The sequence below is a fragment of the Bos taurus genome, chromosome 23, assembly GCF_002263795.3.
Source record: "Bos taurus isolate L1 Dominette 01449 registration number 42190680 breed Hereford chromosome 23, ARS-UCD2.0, whole genome shotgun sequence".
NCBI classification, from domain to species: Eukaryota; Metazoa; Chordata; class Mammalia; order Artiodactyla; family Bovidae; genus Bos; species Bos taurus.
In genome coordinates, this window is record NC_037350.1 from 40021872 (window position 1) to 40028856 (window position 6985).

Below are 6985 nucleotides of genomic sequence, written 5' to 3' on the forward strand. Positions count from 1 at the left end.
TGGGTCCCCAAACTCTAAAACATATGAATGTGATGGAGACTTTGTTTAATAGCTTGTATGTGGACAAGCCACAGAAGTTTTTGTCTTCAATAACTCAAAATGTATCAAGTTCAAATATTATGTGTATTAATCAGTTCAGTTCAGTTCAGTCGCTCAGTCATGTCTGACTCTTTGCGACCCCATGAATTGCAGCACGCCAGGCCTCCCTGTCCATCACCAACTCCTGGAGTTCACTCAGACTTACGTCCATCGAGTCAGTGATGCCATCCAGCCACCTCATCCTCTGTCGTCCCCTTCTCCTCCTGCCCCCAATCCCTCTCAGTATCAGAGTCTTTTCCAATGAGTCAACTCTTTGCATGATGTGTATTAATAAGGTCATGCAGTTTTGAGTTGCCTTACTAGAAACGAGGCATAAATTCAAGTTAAGGCATAAATTCATAGTTCCAACTTATTCTGTGACCCCTGGAAGGCTATGATCTACTCTTAAGAGTAGCACTTTCAAAACAATATACGGAAACTAGTTTAAATTTAGAGACAAGTAATCAAAATCATGAAGGACTCAGCACTATGTATGCAAGGTTTGATTAAAGGAAAGGAGAATTTAGCCTCGAAGAAAAACTTAGATGAAGATAAAATATTGCTAGGTTGTTATATGGGAAAGAAATTAGATTTGATCTATAAGACACCAAGAGGTAAACTATCTTTAATGGGGAGAATTAAAAGAGAGATTTTTGTCTCAGTCTAAGGAAGAATTTTTAAGGGTAAAAACTGTCCAAAGATGGGATAAACAATAATGGTTTTCTTCATGGTAAAAAGAATATGTGTCCTTTTAAGAAAATCAGAGAACAAAAAATGTTGAAACATAAACACTGTTATTATTTGGAAATCTCACCATCTGTTTAATCTCAAGCATGCTAATGCACTGTTGAAAAAAGTTTTGCATTTACTAGTTCACTGAATTTGGCAGATGTTTATGCAGCGGTTGGTCCAGAGCTCAGCAGTGAAGTTATAGACAGGCTGGCACTTAGATTAAATAACATTGTGGGCCCCTTTCAAATCTGGGAGCTTATTATCTTATAAATGCCAGAAGCATTGATTCTATTGAGATCATAGGCCAGGTTGGCTGTAGATCTAGGCCTTCTGTGAATATGTGAGTGTTAGCTCAGTCCTTGGACTCTAACAGCTCCATCCACAGCTGGTTAACTAGAATGGAAGGCTGATGCAGTTGCCAAGCAACTCAGATTTGGATAAATATGGCTCCCTTTTCTGGTGTACCAGCTAAGTGGATAAACAAACATTCTTTTGACTATGACTCAATCTTATCCTACGAGTATACTTTTAAAGAACTAAGGCAGATATTTAGGTAACTCAGAACAAAAATTTCTATGAATAATCTAAAAATTTTAAAGCCCAATGTCCTGACCCATGTGAATGGATGTCCTCAATCCTACATTTTAATGTGTAAGTAGAACAAAGGCTCAGCAACACATTTCTCCTTGAACAGACAGTAGATGAGGTAGCACCGGGAGATAGAAAAGGAAGACAAGAGAACTGGTGGTGAATGTGCAACTGTATTTCTTCTGCAATTTGGAGCTGACTTGTGAGTTGGGATGTCTTTTTTTAGAATCTTGGACCACAGTCAGTAGCTGCTAGCAAGACAATGAGGTCAGTTTCTGGCAGCAATGAAATGGTTGTTTCCCCAACTAGACTCTGAGCATTTTGAGGGCATTTATTTTTGTATTTCATAATGTCCACAAAGCATAGAGTACTAGATATTAATTCATTATGATTACAGATCAAAGTTGTCCTTGACATACACATATTCACTTACGTTTCCCAAATTTATGGGAACAAAATATACATACTATACTAATATACATACCAATAAAGATAACTGAAATGAAGCAAATGATTTCTCTGAATATATTTATTATTGTTTGAGCAAGCTCCAGGAGTTGGTGATGGACAGGGCAACCTGGTGTGCTGCAGTCCATGGGGTTGCAAAGACTTGGACATGACTGAGCGACTGAACTGACTGACTGATTGTGACACTTTAAAGCTTAAGCTAAGAAAAACATTTTTTCCTGAAACAGTGGTGAAATGTTGTTGTTTAGTCATGAAATCATGTCCAGTAGCCCACCAGTCTCCTCTGTCCGTGGGATTTCCCAGGCAAGAATACTGGAGTGGGTTGCCTTCTCCGGGGGATCTTCCCTACCCAGGGATCGAACTCATGTCTTCTGCATTGGCAGGCAGGTTCTTTACCACTGAGCCACCAGGGAAGCCCTGGTGAAATACTGATTATTCATATACCAAATCTTTTCTCAACAATTCACTGCCATGCTTGTGTTTAGAAGATGGTGACATTTCAAAATATTGTATTTATATTTCAACATTTTTCTTTCCAATTTTTAAAAATGACATATTCTTTTTACAATGAATAAAGCCATCATTGTTTTATAATAATAAAAAAAACCCTCAGAAATTTCTAACTATTTCCAGCGTAGAGAATGACATTTGTCTAAATCATGCTAAACTAGCCCCTGCTGATACTCATATGGCAGTGGGTGAGAAATGAGAATAGAATGGAAATCCTGAACATTGAGGCTAAAGGCTCTTAGTTCAGTTGGCTGCTCTAGAGTTGGCCTGGATTGGAGGACTGGCAGCCACACTTCTATCATGGTGGGGGAGCCTGCAGTGGCTGCTGGCTACAACTTTCTTCCCATTTTCCCACTCCACACATCCTACTCAACTCTTCCCACTCCCACCCCTAATCCACAGTCACTCCTGTAAATTTCTAAGAGCTCTGCATTGCCAACAGCTTCGGGAGTCACCAGATCCTGAAGGCATAAAAGGAAGGGTATTGAGAAAACTTTACCCTGTAGTCTTGAAGGTCAAATTGTTTGAGAGACGAAAACTGGACTGCATAAATATAAGAAGAAAATCAGAGTCTCTGAAGACCACCTGGCCTATAGTAAGTTCTTTCTGTAATGCACATATTAGAGATTCTGTGTTGTAACTGCCACAAGTCTAGGGGTTAAGCCCTGTCATCATCCTTATTTATTGGCAAAGACATGGAGAAGCAGAAAGACAAAAGGCTGAGCCGAGATTCGTTTTCTCATTCTGCTGGACACAAAGCCATAACACAACCTTTTAAGACAGATTTTGTAGAGCAGAGAGAATTAGTAAGAGAAAAGTCTTTGTTTAATTTAAATCACTACCATGTGACTGTTGCCTGTCTTATATGGGCAGAGATGACTTTACTTAGACCAGGGCCTTCCCATTTTTCTCATTCCTCTCAAAGATTCTAAAGATTATGAGCTCTGTAAGGGCAAGATCACGTCTCAACCCCTTTTGTATCCATGGCACCTACTACAGTGGTTGACACACAACCTGGAGGTAGAGAACGAAGCAGATGGTGGAGGCCCGTTATTATTTCTGTAAAACAGTGTGAAGGAGTTCAAGTGTATGAAGCCCTGGGGTTTTGCTTTCCCTCTGCCACTAGTTGGCAGTGCTGGGAAAGTGACTTAGCCAATCGGTGCTTTGATTCTCTATGAATAACATCAAGTAGGTTGAGTCGTGTGTCCTTGACAGTATCTTTCACCTCTAAACTTCTGTGACTATAGGAAGACTTATGCTTCCCTAAAGAACAGAAATATTCTGCTGGAATACTTAGTTCATATCATCAGGAGTGTCTTCCAGCTCTTACATAGCTCAAATTCAGTGTCCATAATTTACCATGTTGGAGGAACCTCATGCTCACAACAAGAAATTAAGAAAAGCAAACAGTTAACAGGCCCAGGTATCGTTGACAAATAATCATGGGAACTCTGGAATCAACTTTCAGATAACAGCAGCTATTTACCATAATTTGGTGGAAGTTGAGTCATATAATATGACTCCGTTATGTGTAGCAAGTAGCTTTCCTTTTGGAACAAGATTCTCTATCATGTGGAAAGGATTCTACTTACTTATGGAGGTGTGAAAATGTTAACTTTCAAAATTTAAAGAATATAATCTCCTCTTAGGAAGATGTTGTGCCAAGGTAAGATGAGAAGCACAATACCAGTATGTTTGTATGTGCACATAGGAGAATTTTTAAAGATTCAATTAATTCCTAATTCAAGACGTTGTCTTAGTAACTACTATTTCAAGATGCTCAGTGCCTGCAACATAATTCATAGCTTCACCAAAGCAGGAGAAAAATAGAAAAAGACAGAATCTTAAAATACCCTTGCCAATTAAATTCTGAATTATTTTTGACTTTGGGAATAGTCAGTCATTTTATTTAAGCCGTTAAGAATGATAAAGGATGCATTGATTCTGCATGTTTCCACTTACATTTTCATTATTTCATGATCTTCGGTGTGTTTGGGGGTTTCATCTAATTTCCTCTACCTCCAAATCCAAGGTATTAAAAATAGATAAAAAGACCAGCTTAATACTGGATCTTTACCATGAAGGCTAATGACAAAATAATGGCGTTCATGACCCAAGTCACCAAATCCCCACCATCCCAGGCAGCCTCAAGAAATGTGTAAGATATGTGGTGAAGCCACAGACCACACACCAAAACCAGCCAATTCTTTGTTTACTCTTTGTAATGAGAAGTTCATTGTTTAAGAGTGCAGAGATCAAGACTACTGCAAAATTCATAGCAAACCTCAAAGATTAATTTAAAATTTCAACTACTGCTCATCATTAACCCTCTTGGGGCTTTCCAGGTGGCTCAATGGTAAAGAATCCACCTGCCATTGAAGAAGATGCGGCTTTGATATCTGGGTGGGGAAGATACCCTGGAGAAGGAAATGGCAACCCACTCCAGTGTTCTTGCCTGGGAAATCCCATGGACGAAGAGGCCTGGCAGGCTACAGTCCATGGGGTCACAAAGAGTCAGATACAACTTAGCAACTAAACAACAAGAACAAAATTAAGCCTCCTATGGTAGGTTCCTGTGAAAGGTCTTGTTCATTGACTACTGAAAAGCTATTCCCAGGACTTGCCTAGTGGTCCGGTGGCTAACACTATATTCTTCCAATGCAGGGGCCTGAGTTCTATCCCTGGTGAGGAACCTAGATCCTACAAGAAGCCACAACTAAAAGATTCTGCATGCCACAACTAAGACCCAGCACAGCCAAAAAAAAAAAAAAAATTAAAGCTACTCCCCATTCCCTTTCCCCTGACATTTCTACTCCAGACGCTTAAAAGTCAAACCGCGGCTTTTGTAGCTTTTTGTTTAGCTACGGATGGTGACAGGATAGCACTGTTATAAGCAGAATTCTGCTGGGCATTTCTAGATGAACTTGCTGTCCCCATAACAAGGGACAGGTGTTCCAGCAGGACCTTTCTCCTTCCCCCATCATTTCAGTCTGGAATGCAGGCATGATGGCAGGCCCTTTAACCCCCATGTGACCAGCAGGAGGCCACCAACGTAAAGAAAAGGCCAAGAAACTTTCAAAGACTCATGCTGCTGGATTAAGGCCAGCAACTTCCTCCATTCAGACTTTTAATATATATTACAAAAAAAGCTTATTTGCTTAAGATCCTACAATTGTTTTTTTTTTTCCACAATAAAAACATTTGTTAAATCTCGTGTTTTATTTTGTGAAAAGCATGTGATACAACATATAATACATCACTTAGTTGAGAGATATAATTATTATACCCAAAGACTTTATATATTTTTCATGGGTTTTCCAGTTCATGTTTTATATTCTTTGAAATCTGTAAGGTTTATGAATACTCTTTCATAGGGAAAATATACTTTAAACATTTCCACTGTTTTTCCTAGTCTTCTTTGAGTATAATTTCAGTATGATAATGTGATTCTCCAAAGTGATAGCTGGCATATCCTACAGATGTTCTAATAAGTGATAATATGTACAAATTAGTGTTATATTAGTGATATATCTTGTATTTCTTAGCCCTCAATGTGTTCAGTCGCTCAGTCACGTCTGACTCTTTGCGACCCCATGGACTGTAGCCCACCAGGCTTCTCTGTCCATGGAATTTCCCATGCAGGAATACTGGAGTGGGTTGCCATTTCCTTCTTCAGGTATAACTGGGTTTTATGCTGCTCACAGCCAAAGCATTCCTAGCTGATGGAGTGTTTCACCTGTAACATTTATAATTCCCTCAACACTCCAGATGGCAGCCATTATTACCCCTGCTTTATAACTGAGAGAAAGTGAGGCACAGAGCCTAACTGAATTGTCTGAGGCTACGAACGATCTCATCACTTTACTAGTGTTTCCAATTTTTAAAAAGGTGTCATGGGGCTTCCCTGGCAGTCAAATGGTTAAGACTCTGCACTTTCAATGCAGGGGGCGCAGGTTCAATCCCTGACCAGGGAACTAAGATCCCACATGCCACACAGTGTGGCAAAATAATAATAATAATAATTAATTAAAAAAATAAAAACAGGACTTCCCTGGTTCAGCCGTTTGGGAGTCCGCCAGCCAAAGCAGGAGACATGGGTTTGATCCCCGGGGAGCAGCTGAGCCCACGCACCACAACTATTGAGCCTGTGCTCTAGAGCCCAGGTGCTGCAATTTCTGAAGCTTCGAGCACTCTAGAGCCTATGCCCCACAACAAGAGAAGCCTGTGCACTGCAACTGGAGAGTAGCCCTCAATCATGGCAACTAGAGAGAGCCTGTGTGCAGCAACGAAGACCCAGCATAGCCAAACATTAACAACAATAAATAACTCTTTGAAAACAAAAAAATAAACAGGTGTCATTTACTGGCTAAATATGTTTCCTGCACTTACACGGCACTCTTCTACTCTCTGTTTCTGTGTGTGTGTGTGTTGTGTTGTGTTTTTCCTACTTGGAAATTTTGGCTCTAGTCTAATTCTGCTACAGGCTGTCTTTGAGATTTCACCTCACTTTCCACTCCTTAAAATGAACTTCGATTAAAGTTCAGAAGTCTACGATGCCACCATGACCTCACAACTGTGAGTTCACAACACTATAGATTCTGTCTTTTGT

General features: G+C 39.9%; 1 non-coding gene across 1 annotated transcript; it reads left to right on the plus strand.

The window, feature by feature from the left end:
- The first annotated feature begins 6277 nt into the window (after nt 1-6277).
- On the plus strand, nt 6278-6350 carry TRNAE-UUC (transfer RNA glutamic acid (anticodon UUC)). Its single transcript has one exon. It is a non-coding gene; the product is annotated as a tRNA-Glu (tRNA).
- Nucleotides 6351-6985: the final 635 nt, after the last annotated feature.